This window comes from Hippopotamus amphibius, chromosome 10 (assembly GCF_030028045.1).
Source record: "Hippopotamus amphibius kiboko isolate mHipAmp2 chromosome 10, mHipAmp2.hap2, whole genome shotgun sequence".
In the NCBI taxonomy this organism is placed as follows: Eukaryota; Metazoa; Chordata; class Mammalia; order Artiodactyla; family Hippopotamidae; genus Hippopotamus; species Hippopotamus amphibius.
In genome coordinates, this window is record NC_080195.1 from 106,531,256 (window position 1) to 106,549,381 (window position 18,126).

The following is an 18,126-nucleotide window of genomic DNA, read 5'->3' on the forward strand; positions in this document are numbered from 1 at the left end:
TCTCTTCCCCAACCAGCTCTGGCATCCTGGCAGGTTTCTCTCCCCATTTCTGAAAAAGATGTTAATAAAAACCACCTCACGGCATGTGTCCGTGCATTAATATGCCTGGTCCCCAGTGTTTATTAATCAGCAGGTATTACAAGGATTGAGTGAATCACAGATGATTCCCAGTTGGAAGGGAGTTTAAGATGTCATCTGGTTCAGCCCGACGAGGAATTCTAATTCCACTGCTTCTTCCAGTGGATAATCAGGGCAGGATCCAGCTGGATTGCCAAAGTTGATGCTTGGTGATCGGGTTGGGTTCTAAGCTCGCAGACTCCTGGCCCTGTGATCTTTTTTCTGGCCCCATTATGATATCCATTTGCCTTCCTTAAAGTTACCTCTTGGCTTTGGGGGCCTTACAGTGGATCGATGTTCCGCTTTACGGAACTGAACAAGGTTGGCTGGCAGGAGCCTTTGGCTGACTGCGAGATTTTGGTGGCGGTCAAGACCTGGAATTTGACGGGGGTCTGATGAAGCTGAAGGAAGTAGCCTGGGAACCTGGGAGGATGAATTTGTTGGGTTTTCCTCCGTCAACTCTAGCACCTTTTATGCTACCTCTGCTCTGAAGCTGTCAGAGCTACGTCTGATGCCCCATAGAGGTCGAGATCTTCAACAGGAAATAAGTGGGATGCTTTATCTGAAGGCGACTTTCTAATTCTAGCTTTTAAACCACAACCACTGAAGATGGTTGGTGCTAGCAAGTCCTCCTCAGCTATTACCAAAAATACTATTTTGTACATTTAAAGACTGCATCTCATCCCCAAGAATCTGAACCATTCGCTCTTAGAGAAACCACTCCCCTGAAGGAAACACAGGGGCTTAATAGGTCTGGTGTTCCTAGCCAAGGAAGAGCCAAGGAGACAGCTCTCAACTCTAGCCTGAGGCAGCCATGTCCCATGGTCTGTGGGGGCATGCCACTCCTTTTTAGGAGCCTGGGAAGAGGAACAAAGGATCAGTCTAGGTTTACTACAGGTCAGCGGTGAGTGAGAAGACTGATGAGAAAAGTAAATTCAAAGGAGACAAGTAGCCAGTGCATTTGGGAGACCCTGGCTGTGAGGGGTGTGGAGGGCTGTACTGGCGGCCAGGAAGAGGGAAATGGGTGAGGAGGGGCTCTTGGGAGTCCTACCAGGGAGGGTCTCCTCTACTCCCATCCCCACCTGAGGGTGCTTTGGAGCCCCAAACCATGAAGAGGTAGGAAGGATTCCTCCAAAGGCAGGACACTCTCTGCAGTAGAGGAGACTTAGAGTCCAGGGTCCATGACAAAATATTCATATCTGGAATGCTGGTCAAGGAACGTGAGCCAGACTTACTAGTTTTCAGTCCTCGCTTTGTCACTTGGCTGTGTCACTTCCAGAAAGTCATATAACCTCTTGGAGCCTCAGTTTCCTCCTCAGGGAAAATGGGGATAGTAATATATACCTTTGGGGTTATTTTGAGACAAACGAGATAATCCATTTCAAGCACTTTGTAACAGTGCCTGGCACACAGAATACTCCGGAACGGTTAACTCTTTTTTCATTGTTGTGTTGTTATGGCCTAAGCATCTCTCTGGAAAAGAAGCTGTTTACCCACACCTGTTCCTTTGCTATGGGTTAAAGATGACAGTGGATTGTAAGAAGCCCCAGTTCTACCCCAAAATGTGAAATCCTTTTCACTTAATCATAGAGAAGCGGTCTGCAGAGAACTCACTATCATGGCCTCTGGGACTCAGTCCAGCTCCCTGGGAAGAACTACTGTTTTCCCAGCCTCCCAACAATTTCCTTCTTTCCGGCGGCCTAGGGCAGAGCACGGGGGCCTCATGAGCTATTGAAAACTGGGACACAAGAAGTACAAGCTGCACCCAGGGATTAAACCTGTTCTTCCATCATAGGAGTGTGACCTTGAAGGACTGTGGAGTCAGGGCGAGAGGTGAGAGTGACTGCCCTCACATCCACCCTCTTTGCACACCTGTCAGCAGGGTTTGGCAGCTTAAATCCCAGCCCAGCTAGTATAACCCTGGGGCCCGACGGGGAAGAATAGCTGCTCATCTGAGTGATGGAGGCTCCATGAATAGCTGCTAACCTCATGGGACCAGAGATGGGTCTTTAGAGCAGCCAGGCAGTTGGTCTCTAGCCAGGTAGGGTAGCAAAGATGTGGAATGTATTATACCTGGGTCTCTTAGCAGAGGAATTGTAGGGAGAGGCACTCCCTCTGCTATCTCCCCTGTCCCTTTGATGTTAAGTGAAAGTATTTTCTCTCTCTCTCTCTCCTCTTCCTTTACAACCAAACATCATCTTTTTTTTTTTTTTAGCTCTTTATTGGAATATAATTGCTTTACACTCTTTTTTTTCCCTTAAGCTCTTTATTGGAATATAATTGCTTTACACTTTTGTACCAGCTTTTGAGGTACACCAAAGTGAATCACCTGTATTTATACATACATCCCCATATCCCCTCCCTCCTGCGACTCCCTCCCACCCTCCCTGTCCTGGCCGTCTAAGGCATCACCCATCATCGAGTTGATCTCCCTTTGTTATACAGCAACTTCCCACCAGCTATCTATTTTATAGTTGGTAGTATAAATATGTCTATGCTACTCTCTCACTTCGTCCCAGCTTCTCCTTCGCTCCCCACCTCCCCAACCCCATGTCCTCCAGTCCATTCTCTGCATCTGCATCCTTATTCTTGTCCTCTCACTGGGTTCATCAGTACCATTCTTTTTTTTTTTTTTAGGTTCCGTATATATGAGTTAGTTAGCATACAGTATTTATTTTTCTCTTTCTGGCTTACCTCACTCTGTATGACAGACTCTAGGTCTATCCACCTCATTACATATAGCTCCATTTCATTCCTTCTTATGGCTGAGTAATATTCCATTGTATATATGTGCCACATCTTCTTTATCCATTCATCTGTTGGTGGGCATTTAGGTTGCTTCCATGTCCTGGCTATTGTAAATAGTGCTGCAATGAATGTTATGGTACATGTTTCTTTCTGGATTATGGTTTTCTCAGGGTACATGCCCAGGAGTGGGATTACTGGATCATATGGTAGTTCTATGTTTAGTTTTTTAAGGAACCTCCATACTGTTTTCCATAGTGGCTGTACCAACTTACATTCCCACCAACAGTGCAGGAGAGTTCCCTTTTCTTCACACGCTCTCCAACATTTGTTGTTTCTAGATGTTTCGATGATGGCCATTCTGACTGGTGTGAGGTGATACCTCATTGTGGCTTTGACTTGCATTTCTCTAATGATTAGTGATGTTGAGCATCTTTTCATGTGTTTGTTGGCCATCTGTATGTCTTCTTTGGAGAAATGTCTACTTAGGTCTTCCGCCCATTTGTGGATTCGGTTATTTGCTTTTTTGGCATTAAGCTGCATGAGCTGCTTGTATCTTTTGGAGATTAATCCTTTGTCTGTTGTTTCATTGGCAAGTATTTTCTCCCTTTCTGAGGTTTGTCTTCTTGTCTTGTTTATGGTTTCTTTCACTGTGAAAAAGCTTTTAAGTTTCACTAGGTCCCATTTGTTTATTCTTGATTTTAGTTCCATGATTTTAGGAGGTGGGTCAAAAAGGATCTTGCTTTGATGTATGTCATAGAGTGTTCTGCCTACTTTTTCCTCTAGGAGTTTTATCATGTCTGGCCTTACATGTAGGTCTTTAATCCATTTTGAGTTTATTTTTGTGTATGGTGTTAGGAAGTGTTCTAATTTCATTCTTTTACATGTTGCTGTCCAAACATCATATTTAGACTGTAAAAAGAGTGTCAGGAAGACTTTTCACATCTTGATGGGGACATGGAAAGATGATGGGGCATGTTGAACAATGAACTATGTAACTTGGTGACACTTCTGTTGCAAAACCTCTTGATGTTCTGGAAGAAGCGTCAGGTGCAGCCTTTTAAGTGTAGATCTGAAGTCATAAGAAAGTGAGGGAAATCTGCAAGGGCCAAAGGAAGAGGGAATTGCAAACTACCACATCAAGCACATGATGGAAGCAGTGATATCCCTGGGGTTGGGGGTAGGCTGTATAGGCTGGTTTCAGTAATCTAGGCACTTGGGTTTGAAGGTTCATGCATGACATTTGTGTGGTTTGCCCTTTGGGGATATTATGAATAGTGCTGCTTTGAACATTCTAGTACACTAACTCTGGTTGAACATAAGACAATTCTGCTGAGTAAATATCTTAGAGAAAAATGATTGGATCATAGGTATTCATAAACTCAGATTTGAAGGACATTGCTATACAGTTTTTCAAAGTGGTTGACCATTTAAAATTCCCAGTGCATGAGCATTCCAATTGCTCCATATCCTCCCCAACAATTGATATTGTCTTTTCTTCTCTGCCTCGTTTGAGCTGCTCTGGTTGGATTTGTGATTCCATGATGACTAATGAGAGTAAACACTTTTTCATAAGTGCTTTGGTGATTTGGTAATGCTTTTGTGAAATGCCTGTTCAAATATTTGTTCATTTTTCTGTTTTTTTCTTATGTGGTTTATAATTCTTTATATACTTAAAATATAGATCTTTGTCAGGTACATGTATTGCAAATATTTTTTCCCATTCCATAACTTGCTTTTTCACTCTCCTAGTGGTGTTTTTCAATGAACAGATGTCCTTGATTTTAACAAAACCCAATTGTCAGAATTTTCTTCATACTACTTGTTTTATGTGACTTATTTAAGGGATGTTTGTATTCACCAAAGTAATAAAGATATTTCCCATGTTTTTTTGGAAGCTTTATTGTTTTATCTTTCACATTTATATCTACAATCCATCTGGAATTCATTTTTTTGTATATATAGATTTTTTTTGTATATATAGATTCTTTTTCCTATCTAGTTATCCAATTGATCCCAACCATTGAATTAAAAAGAGTATTCTTTCCTCCCTTGTACTGCACTGTCACCTTTGCCATAAATCAAGTGACCACATATGTATTTGTCAGTTTCTGGATTCTCTGTTCTGTTTTACTAGTCTGTTTGTTTACTCTTGTGACAGTATCACATTGTATATTGTTCTCTAGCTTTATAATGACTTTTGATGTCAGGTAGAGAGAGTCCTCCAACTTCTCCAAGCTTGTCTTGGTTCTTCTTGGTCTTTTGCATTTGCATATAGAGTTCAGAATCAGCTTGTCAATTTCCATGCATACTCACTAAACCTGCTGGGATTTTTATTGATTACTTTGAAAACTCAAAATATATCAAACTGTAGAGTGTTTATATCTTTATAATTTTGAATCTTCAAATATATGAACATGGTAGAGCTCTTGCACAACTTCCATTACATTAATACCTAGGTATTTGATGTTTTATTGATGCTACTGTAAATTCCTCATGCAGGTTCAAGGTTCAAATGTACACTACCCATTTGGTCTGGGAATTCCTAGGCTGAGAAATTAATATAAAACTGTCCCCAAGCAGTGATAATATTCTTGCAATGCATGTCAGAAACAAATAGGAAACCTCCTTGGAGGGATATGCCCTCAATCCAGGGAGCTCAGATTGCTACAAGTAGAAGAATACTAAATATGAGTTCACAAACCAACATTACAAAACATACAATGAACCAATCCAGCATGAGCTGGAGTCAGTAGATGAGCAACTGCAAGGTTAGATCCCAACAACTTAAAATAATACAACTATCAAATTAAGTATAAAATAAATATATTTAAAATGAGTAAGTACTTAAAAGAAAGTGTTAAACATATATAAAGAGAATTAGACATTATTAACAATGAGGCATATCTGAAGAAGAATCTGATAGTACTAACAAAAATGAAAAATACGTAGTCATTAAAATTAAAAACTCAATAGAAGTGAGTCAGAAAGAGAAAAACAAATATATATTAACACATATGCGGAATATAGAAAAATGGTACAAATCAACCAGTTTGCAAGGCAGAAATAGAGACACAGATGTAGAGAACAAACATATGGACACCAAGTGGGGAAAGCGGGGGGGCTGGGGGGGAATGAATTGGGAGATTGGGATTGCCACATATACATTACTAATAAGAAAAAAAATCAAATTGTGCACTTAAAATATATGCAGTTTATTGTAAAAAAAATTTAAAAACTCAATAGACAAGTTAGGCAAAGCTGAAGGAGAATTAGGAAATTGGAAGGTAGAGCAGAGGATATTTCACAGAGAGCAACTCAGAGAGATTAAGAGAAGGGAAATATGAAAGAGAGGTTAAGAGACAAGTAGGACAAGATGAGATTTTTCAATACAGGTATAATGTGATTTTCAGAAATTAAAAAGACAGATAATGGGGAAGAAGCAGTACTCAAAGTGATAATGGCTAAAATTTTTAAAAAATTAATTAAAGGCTTGAATCCTAAAAATCAAGATGCCCAATAAGTCTGAGCAGAATGAAAAATATATATACGTAGTGTAGAGGGAAAGAAAAATCAAGAAAACTCAAACAATCCTAGAGAAGGAGAAAAAGAGAAAAGAAAAAAAGAAAAGGTAGGGTAAGGAGAAAAGCCCCAAATAAAACAATAGTAGTAAACGTAAACATATGAGTAATCATAATAAGTTATATATGTAGAATACATTATTCAAGAGTAAAACAGTAAGGTTGAAAATAAAATAGTGAGAAAATACATACCAACAGAATATGAATCAAAGGAAAGCTAATGTAGCTGTAATAATATGAGACAAAATAGTCTTTAAGTATGAAAGCACTATTGGGGAGAAAAATAGTCACTACATATGATAAAAGGAATAGTTCATTAAGATATATCCACCTGGACTGCACCTAACAAGATCACCTTAAGATATATATATAGCAAAAACTTACATAATTACAGGGGAAATATTGGCAAATTCATGATCATGGTGAGAGATTTTAACATATCTTCCATAGTAAGTGGTATGCCAGGAAGACAGAAAATTAGTATGATTATAAGAGATTTGAAGAACACAGTGAATAAGCTTGAACAATAATCATATGTATAATTCTACAATTCACAATAGAGCATATACGTTCTTTCTAAGCAACTATGGAAAATTTTTTTTATAAATTTATTTATTTATTGGCTGCATTGGGTCTTTGTTGCTGCATATGGGCTTTCTCTAGTTGCAGTGAGCAGGACCTACTCTTCATTGTGGTGTGCGGGCTCCTCACTGTGGTGGCTTCTCTTGTTGCAGAGCATGGGTTCTGGGTGCATTGGCTTCAGTAGCTGCAGCACACGGGCTCAATAGTTGTGGCGCATGGGCTTAGTTGCTCTGTGGCATGTGGGATCTTCTTAGAGCAGGGATCAAACCTGTGTCCCCTGCATTGGCAAGTGGATTCCTAACCACTGCGCCACCTAGGAAGTTCCAACTATGGAAAATTTATAGAAGTTGACTATGTGCTAGAAATTTATATTATGAGGCCATTTTATATAATGTTTAAAAACTTGTAAAACTTTGCTATAGAATATTTGTGAATATTATATGTATTAAAAGCATAAAACACATGGGAGCAGTAACCCCCAAGTTTAGGCTGTTGTTTTTCTGGACATGAAAGGAGGAAAAGGGATGAGAGAAGGACATATTAGGGTATACCCAACAGTATCTGAAGTGCTCTTAGAAATAAATAAAAGAAAAGATCAGTTGCCTGTCCTGGTGCAGATGGAGTGCACCCTCTAAACCTATCTCTCCCACTAATTATACCTGAAACTCTGGTCAAAAGGAGGAGCTAGAACTCTCAGGTAATCGCAATCAGACTGGCGAGGTGAGTCAAAACATGAAGAATGACTCATTCAGGGGTAAGTTTCTCATTTCCCTCATGTCCCAACTTTGATCAGAAGGTAGCCTAGCTGTGGGCATAAATTCTAAGAGAAATCCTGTCTTCTGGCCAGAAGACTAAGAAAAGGGGAGGGGCTCCTGGGAGCTAGAGAGTAGGAGAAATTCTGGAGAGGAGAGAGCTGGAGAAGGGGGTCCCCAGTTCCATGTGTGAACCAACACCAATCCTGGGCTTGGCCCAGAGTTGCGTACGCCCAGGGCAGACCTAAAAGCAGTGCCTCAAAGGCTTTGACAACTGACCTGACAATGGAACCCCACAAACAGAAGATAAGACAGCACCCATGATCTGAACTCAGTTGGATTGACTGCCTGTGTAAACAAAACAAAACACACAAAACCAAAGCCAACATTCTGCAGAGATTTTTATTTGTTTTTGTTTTAAACAGTATCTAGAGTTTCACAGCATACTATTCAAAATGTACAGGATGCAGTGCAAATTTACTTGACATACAAAGAACCAGGAAAATGACACCATTTCTCCAAGGAAAAGGCAGTGATGTTAACCTGAGATGGCTCAGATGTTGGAACAATCAGACAAATAATTTGAGTATATATTGTAAATGGGTATTAGAATCACGCTCACAAGGTAAAGGTAAACACCCTCAAATGGAAAGACAGAGTGATCAGTAGCTAATAGAAACCATTAAAAAAGAGTGCAAGAGAAATTTTAGAGACAAAAATGATAATATCTGAAATTAAAATATTCGTTGAATGGATTCAGTAGCAGAGTGGAGATGGCAAAGTCAGTGAACTTGAAGATAGATTAAAAAATTATTAAATCTGAAGGGTAGAGACAGAAGTGATTAAAAACCAATTTAACAATCTTGGGGGCCTGTGGAACAAGATCAAAAGTTCTAATATTCTTGTTGTTGGAGCACCAGAATGAGAGAGGAAAGAGATTGACGTGGAAACAAAATATGTGAAGAATTAATTGCTGAAACATCCCAAATTTGGTGAAAAACATATATTTGTAGATGCAAGAAACTCAACAAACCTCAAACAGGATAAACAACAGGGGAACCACGCCTAGATGCATCATAATCAAAGTGTTGAAAACCAAATACGATGGAAAAGTCTTGAAAGCAGCCAGAGATAAGTAACATATTATATACAGGGGAATGATGGCTCATATGACTGAGGATTTTTCACCAGAAACTGTGGAGGCCAGAAGGCAGTAGAATAGTCAAGTGCTTAAAGAAAAGAATCATTACCCCAGAATTCTATATGCGGAGAAAATGTCCTTTAGGAATGATGGACAGTCTCAGATTAAGGAAAAGTAAGAGAATTCTTTTCTATCAGACTTGCTTTAAAATAAATGCTAAAGGGAGTTCTATAGGCCAAAGATAAATCATATCAGAGGGAAACTTGGAACTTCAGGAAATGTAAACATCTGGGTAAATATAACATACTGTTTTTCTCCTGTTAAGCTCTTTAAATATGTTAGGAAGCAAAAATTATATTACAACATTAGTGGGATTCTCAATGTATTTAGAGGAGAGAGAAAAAGGATGTATATGGTTGTAAGGTGTTTACATTTTACTGTGAAGTGGTAAAATATTAACCTGAAGTAGATTATGAAAGGTTAGAAATATATGTTGTAATCTCTAGAACAACTACAAAAAAATTAGATTAAGAGATATAGCCAAAAAGCCAACAGATAAATTAAAACTGAATACAAGAAATTCAAGTAATCTGAAATGAAGCAGGAAAGAGGGAATGGAACGAAAAAACAGGCAACAAACAGAAAACCAATATTGATACTACAATGACAGACTTAAATCCAACCATGCTGATAATTACTTTAAAAGTAAATGATCTAAATGCACCAATTAAAAAACAGAGAGTGTCAGATTAGATAAAAAAGAAGGCCCCAAAATAAGGTGTCTACAAAAACAAAACAAAACAAAACAAAACAAAACCCAGTTTAAATATAATGACAAAGTTTAAAAAAGGAAATGAGATAAAGCAAATAGGATAAAATAATAAAACCAAGTGGTAGGTACCTTTGAGTTAATTCTATTACTTGTTATTATACTCTAACATGTGAAATATTTATAGTAATAACAGAAGGAGGTTGGTTAAATAACTTTTCTCCAAGACTTCCCATGATTCCCTTTGTGATAAAATCCCTCTGAGATAAAATCATATACAGTCTTAAGATGTCTGGCCCCAATCTGACCATCCCGTCTCCTTTTCGTCTAGTCCCCTATATAACTAGATCAGTGCAGGGGCCAGGTGCTTAGGACCTAGAGTCAGGCAGCCAGACCTCAAATTCCACTTCTTACCTGCTGAGCAAGGACAAAGAACTCGACCTCTTTAAACCTCAGAAAGCTTCAACTATATAAGAGGTATACATTCCCTAACCTGAAGGGTTTTGTTTTGAGGAATAAATGTAATATTGTACCAAAGTACCTGGCACAATTGCTTGGCACATAGGAACTGTTCAATAAATATTAGCCATTATTAGCCAGATTGATTCACCTGCTGTTCTAAAAATACACTGTACATCATCTTACCTCCCTGCCTTTTTTACTAACAAATTTTTAAAAAAATATTTATTTATTTGGCTGTGCCAGGTTTTAGTTGCGGCATGTGGGATCTTTTAGTTGTAGCATGTGGGCTCTTAGTTGTGGCATGCAGGATCTAATTTCCTGGCCAGGGACTGAACCTGGGCCCCCTGCATTGAGAGCATGGAGTCTTAACCACTTGACCACCAGGAAAGTCCCATCTTACTAACAAATTGCAGATTGCAACCTATTAATGGATAGCGAAATCCACTGCATTGATTATAACTAGCATTTGAAAAAAATTGGAATAAAATGATATAGAATAGAATCGAATGAGATGGAATGGAATGGAATAGAACTGAATAGGATAGAATAGGCTAGAATAGTATAGAATAGAATAGAATTTTAAAAAAGTTGAATTGTGTATAGTTAGGGTAATTATTGTTTCTGGGTATGGCTATAAAACTTTTCTTACTGTGGGTTTTGGCCAAAAGAAGTTTGAGAAGCACTGGTTTCCATGATTCTTTTGGCCTGGAATAATGAGACCCCTGCCCCTCTCCAATGGCTTTCCAAGACCTGCTTAAGAGCCACCTCCTCTGAGAAGTGTTCACATGATCCTCATTGCTATGGGGTGCCAGTTCTGGAATGTGCTCTCAGCTCTGGATGTCCCCCCCACCCCCCGCCCCCACCCTCGCCCTCACTGCAGAGGAAGCCATTTGACATTTACCTGCAGGAGAGCCTCAGTTCTGACTAGGATCAAACCTGTTTTTGTTGTTTCAGAAGCTCCGTAAAGCAGTTCTGAGGATGTAGAACAAACCTCTGGCCTCACGTTCCAGACTTCTTAGCTAGGATTCTGTAAGCCAGCCCCCATCTCTGCTTTGACTCTGGTTAACAGGATTTACAGATCCCAGCCTTGAGTATGGGAGGGACTCTCAGTGTGCTGGTGGGGCTACCAAAGAGCGAAGGCTTAGACAGCCCCTTCCCGCTCACTCCCGTGGTGGCCGTATGAAGGGTGGTCCTTGCCTTGCTCCTCTGGAATGTAACCAGAGAATACGGCATCAGTGCCCCAGCGGGGTTAGGTTCCCGCAAGCCTCTGGCTGCAACATTTTCATCAGCGCAACACCTAACCTTATTTTATGTGTGTTTCTGTTTAAAGACACCATATTTACTACACGTTGTTGACTCACTGACATTGAACTCGTGCACAACAGAAGAACACAAGCCCGAGGAAGCTTCTCTAACACATGTATTTTCTCCATGAGACCCATCCCGGCCTTCTCGTACGCAGGCACCCTAGACGGCACTTCAGCTGCGTGCCTGGGGGACACTTTAACAAGGAAGTCACCAACCAAAAGTGCAAAACGTGAAAGATGTGACACTGAAGAGACTGGGAAAAGGACTGCTGTTTGGAGCATGAGGGCTGATGTAACCGAGAGCCCCTCCTCGATCAGCCTCGCCGGGAACGTGTACAGAGGCCATGCAAATACGTCCCTGCTCTGAACACGCGCACCACTGAGTCAATGGTCGTGAAAGCACTGGGTATATTGATTTGGGGGTTACAAATACATTTCAGCAGGTACAAGAATCTGCAAATATGGGATCCATGAATAACGAGGATGGACTGTAGATCCAGTGTCTGTTTGCCCAGCACCCAGGGTAGGGGAGCTGAGCACACGGCAGTAAAGACCGGCATAGCCCTTCCCTCACGGGGCCTGCGGACCACTGTGGGAGAGCAAGCACAGGCCGACAGCAAACTAGTACGTCTATCGTTTCAAATTGTGCAAAGTGCCATAAGGGATCTGGAAGGGTCCAGACCTCTCTGAAACCGGACAGGTTAGAGGAAGATGGTACAGAGAATGTTCTAGGCTGTAGGAAAGGTACATGCAGAGGCCCTGAGATGGGAAAAAACTTAGAGTCTCAAGCTTCAAGTATTCAATCTGTCAGCAAGTCCTTTTGGTTCTACTTTCCTAATACATCCAGAATCGTTCGCTTCTCACCACCTCCCTGGACCACCCTGTGCTAAGGAATCAAAGGAGAAGAGTGTGGCCACAGCACAGAAGGGTAGGGGAGGTGGCCTGAGATGTTGGCAGGGGCCAGATCACGCAGGACTTGGGAGGCCCTGGAAAAGAGTTTGGCTGAAACTTAAATGTAGTGAGAAACCACGTGGATGTAGGTTTTAAGCAAGTGAGTGATGAGATGTGATTTATACTCCAAGACCAGGTACTCCTGAGAAGAGAAGCATCGGGGGCGAGTAAGAGCTGAAGTGAGTTCTGTGGTTGTCCCTGTATGGTGCTAATGAAGAAGGAAAGGAATAGGTGCATTTGGAAGGTATTTCAGGGGTAGAATGGATGGCTGGCGGCTGCAAGGTGGCAGGGGACTGGTCAGGGAGCGGCCCTGGGGCCCTCTGCACTCAGCCTCTCAGGCTGAGCTCTTCCTGTTCTTGGCCAGTCTGTTTTGTTTCTTCATCCTCATTTCTCCAGGCTTGGCCCTGGCCACGCCCGGCATCCTGACACCTGACTTTGGACTCCTTTCATATTTACTGTCTTTGTCTCTTTTCCAGTCTCATCACACAACATCCAGTTCTTTTTTTTTTTTTTTTTTATTTATTTTTTTATTTATTTTATTTTATTTTTTTTTGGGGGGGGTACATCAGGTTCAATCATCTGTTTTTTTTTTTTTTTTTATTATTTTATTTTATTTTTTTTTTTGGGGGTACACCAGGTTCAATCATCTGTTTTTATACACATATCCCTGTATTCCCTCCCTTCCTTGACTCCCCCCCCTCGAGTCCCCCCCACCCTCCCTGCCCCAGTCCTCTAAGGCATCTTCCATCCTCAAGTTGGACTCCCTTTGTTATACAACAACTTCCCACTGACTATTTTACAGTTGGTAGTATATATATGTCTGTGCTACTCTCTCGCTTCGTCTGAGCTTCCCCTTCACCCCCCGCCCCCTCCCATACCTCGAGTTCTCCAGTCCATTCTCTGTATCTGCATCCTTATTCTTGTCACTGAATTCATCAGTACCATTTTTAGATTCCGTATATGTGAGTTAGCATACAATATTTGTCCTTCTCTTTCTGACTTACTTCACTATGTATGACAGATTGTAGTTCTATCCACCTCATTACATATAGCTCCATCTCATCTCTTTTTATAGCTGAGTAATATTCCATTGTATATATATGCCACATCTTCTGTATCCATTCATTTGTTGATGGGCATTTAGGTTGCTTCCATGTCCTGGCTATTGTAAAGAGTGCTGCAATAAACATTATGGTACAAGTTTCTTTTGGGATTATGGTTTTCTTTGGGTATATGCCCAGGAGACAACATCCAGTTCTGCTAGAAGCTTCTGTGTATGTCTTATCTCCAGGGGGACCGAAGCTCTCAGAGGCTTCTTTCCTCTTGTGTCCCACATCACTGCTGACGACGCCCCCATAGTATCTTGCCACTTGGGCCCCACCCCCGACTCCAAAATTTATATCTTCAGCTGCGCACTTGGTGCCTCTGTTGGAACAACTAAGGGGCATCTCAGACATAATCTGTCTGAGACTGAGCTCCTAAGTTGCCTCCAAACCACTCCTCCCCACCTACGTCTCCTCTAGGTTGACGGCAACTGTATTCTCATTATTTCAGGCCAAGAAGCTTGGAGTCATCCTCGTTCCTCTAGATGCCCTTTCCTTTGGGCTCTACCCCTCAAATGCATCTGCAGTCTGACCACTTCTTACCATCTCTCTGTCCCACCCTGCTTCGAGCTACCACCATCTGTCACTTGGATATTGGCAATGACCTCAGACGTTGTCCTTCAGATCCTTCTCTTGTCTGAGGTCACCTGATGCTGCTCTGCCCTCCCTAAGTCCCCTCGCGCCCTGTGCTCTTCCTTTGGCGTGGCAGGACTGGTCCCACTCAGAGCCTCTGTATTTGCTGCTGCCGCTGCTCAGAAGTCTTTCCCCTGCATACCTGCTCGGTGCATCCCTTGTCTCCTTGAGCCCTTACAGAAACCCCCCTTCTTGGTGAGGACTTCCCTGATCATCCTAATGAAAACAGCAAATAACCCCCCTTCCATGACCCCCTACCCCACCTTCCTGATCTGTTTCCTGCATAGCACTGATGATCTACTATTCTCTCTCTATTTTTTATTATTTATTTTATTTATTGTCTACCTCTTCTTGCTGGAATGTAAACTCCACGAGGGTAGAAGGGTTTGTTTATTTTGTCACCGTTATATCCCTGGCTCCTAAAACACTGCCGGGGGGGCCAGCTGCGTGGCCAGCCTGTGCAGGCATGTTGGCTCCGTGCTCAGAGAGCCCTGCACTTGGTTTAAAGCCCTGCCGTCCATATCCTGAAACCCTTAATACATTTTGAATAAACCCTCTCACCTATTTTCATTTCACATGGAAATTATGACGGCCAGGCATATCGTAGGCACTCAATAAATAATTTGCCTGTCTGCCAGGTGGAGTCCATTTTTAAGTCATCTCTGAGGACTGAGAGGCAGTGCTCTGCTGAGAAGGGCTTTTAAACCTCAGGAAGCAAGTGGTGAGGCCCCAGGATAGGCAGGGACCCCAAAGCCCTGAAGTTACCCCCAGATCTGTCCACATGAGGCCAGGCTCCAGAGACTAGAAATGGAAAAATAGTCCTACTTTTGGCCACAGAGTCTAGAAAGCTGTGAAAGCTAGGGAAATCCATTTTGAGTAACACTGTTAAAAAAGAAGAGAAAATGAAAGTAGTTAATCATAGGATGAGTTTTGTCAGACAAAAATGGCAATTCAGGTAGAAACACACATTTAAAGACTCTTGAGTATGCACAGCTGACATCTATGGGGGTGGGGGAGCTGGTGATTAAGCCAGAAGTTGCCGTCTGCATCCTCAGGAACTTACAAGCTAAAAATGGGGACCAGACCTTAGTTATGAAGTACACAGAAAACCAAGGCTACAGGAGCCAGATGAAAAGATGGCATTTCCAAAGATTTGACCTTGGCATTTGTCTTTGTGGTTTTGTTTGAAAATGGAGTATGCTTGAAATTCTCAGAATTTATAAAATTTATGGTATATATAAGAATATGTTATAGAATATAAATATAATAATCAATAAAAACAAACATATAAACATATTCTCTACATAAGTATAAACACAATAAGTAATAACAAATATGATATACAATCTCATGTGAGGATATAATATATAAAATAAGAAGTAGATATAAGAAATAGAAGTGTTGAAATTGTGAGCTTGCTTTTTGCACTTGGACCCACTTCCCTACGGTGTTAGGATGCTTTAATTGGCAAATAAGAGAAAGTGAACCCAACCCAGCTTAAGACAAAGGGGGATTTTACTTATTTGTTTACTGCTTCTGATCGGGGATGGGTAGGGCTGGGAATCTGTCCACCTCCCCTTGGTCCCTGCAGCTTGGCTCTCCCGGCATCATTCCTTCCGGGTCTGGCTGCAGACCCGGGTCCTCTGGCCAGAGAAACGTGATGCCTCACTCCCAGGTTTCTATGGCTTGATGCCCAGAGGGGCAAAGGAAGCATCTCTTTCTCCCAGCAGGGACATGTGAAATTGTGGATGAGCTGGACGGCCCTGCTTGATCACATGCCCCTCCCTTGGCCTTCCAGGTTGGCAGGGGCTTTGGGGCCCGTGATTGGCCAGACCTGTGCCATTGTCACTACCTCCTTATGGGGCTCTGAGGCTCAGCTCCGCAGAACCACATCAGCCTGGGGAGAAGCATCTCCCGAAAGGAGCAGGGAAAGGAAACAACAATCATAATCTCAGCTTTTTTTTTTTTTTTTCGTAGCAAAAGACGTTTCCTCTCTGAGACTGATACAAAGCACTGTTTTTTAAGGAATGTTTATAGAGCCCTTTCTCCTGGATGTTTCCATAACTCAGGTGTTTTGCATTCTAGTCAAAGACTTGGATGAAAAATCCCCCAATCTAAGGATCAACTTATTTCTTTTTTTGGGAGCGGTTGATAAAATGTGGGCTTTGACATTAAACTAAGAAACTTCTGCACAGCGAAGGAAACCATCAACAAAACGAGAAGACAACTTACTGAATGGGAGAAAATATTTGTAAATCATGTATCTGATAAGGGGCTAATAGCCAAAATATATGAAGACCTCGCACAACTCAGTAGCGAAGAAACAAGCTGATTAAAAAATGGGTAGAGGATCAGAAGAGAATTCTTTTTCAAAGAAGACATATAGATGGCTGAGGTGTACATGAAAGGATGCTCAACGTCACTCATCATCAGGGACGTGCAAATCAAATCCACAGGGAGACATCCCCTCACACCTGTTAGAATGGCTATCATCAAAAAGACAAGAAATAACAAATGTTGGCCAGGATGTGGAGAAAGGGGACACTCTTGCACTGTTGGTGGGAATGTCGATTGGTGCAGACACTACAGAAAACAGTACAGAGGTTCCTCAAAAAACAAAAAATAAAACTACCATATGATCCAGCAATTCCACTCCTGGGTATTTACCTGAAGAAAATGAAAACACTAATTTGAAAAGACATATGCACTCTGTGTTCACTGAAGCATTATTTACAATAGCCAAGACATGGAAACAAAGTGTCCACCAGCAGATGAATGGAGAAAGAAAGTGATTACACATATATAATCTCACATTTTCTTTATGTATACACAATAGACTATTATTCAGCCATAAAAAAGAATGAAATATTGCCATTTGTGACAGCATGAATGGACCTTGAGGGTATTATGCTGAGTGAAATAAGTCAGACAGAGAGACAAATACTGTATGATCTCACTTACATGTGGAATCTAAAAAAACAAACAAAAAAACAGAACTCATAGATACAGAGAGCAGATTGGTGGTTGCCAGAGGCAGGGGTAAGGGGCAGTGAAATGGCTGAAGGGGGTCAAAAAGTACAGATTTCCAGTTATAAAATAAGTCACGGACATGTAATGTACAGCATGGTGACTATAGTTAATAATCCTGTATTGTATATTTGAAAGTTGTTCAGAGAGTAGATCTTAAAAGTTCTCATCTTAAGAAAAAAGTTTGTTGGGGCTTCCCCGGTGGTACAGTGGTTAAGAATCCACCTGCCAATGCAGGGGACATGGTTTGATCCCTGGGCCTGGAAGATCCCACATGCCTCGGAGCAACTAAGCCCTCGAGCCACAACTACTGAGCCTGAGTGCCACAACTACTGAAGCTTGTGAGCCTAGAGCCCATGCTCCGCAACAAGAGAAGCCACCACAACGAGAAGCCTGCGCACCACATTGAAGAGTGGCCCCTGCTTGCCACAGCTAGAGAAAGTCCACGTGCAACGAAGACCCAATGCAGCCAATAAATAAAGTAAATAAATTTATAAAAAAAAGAATAAAATTTGTAACTATGGATGGTGATGGATGTTAACTAGACTTACTGTGGTGATCAATCTGCAATATATAAAAATATTGAATCATTATGTTGTATACCTGAAACAAATATAATGTTACATGTCAAATAGACCTCAATTTAAAAAAACAAAACAAAAGCCAAACAAACAACAACAACAACAAAACACGGGCTCAGAAGTCAGACAAACCTAGATTTAAATCTTGCTTCTGCTGCAGAGTGTAGGAATTTGGAACATAACTTAGGTTCTGTTGGCCTCACTCTCCTCGTCTGTAAAGTGTGGATAAAATTACACCCCTCTTAGTTTTATGGTAAGGATTAGATAAGATAACATGTATTACAAAATAGCCCAGGGTCTCAGCAGTTGTTCTTTTATTTACCTTCCCCTTCAAGTAGCAAATGGGTAGTTCTTTACCCCTTGGGAAGCCTTAAA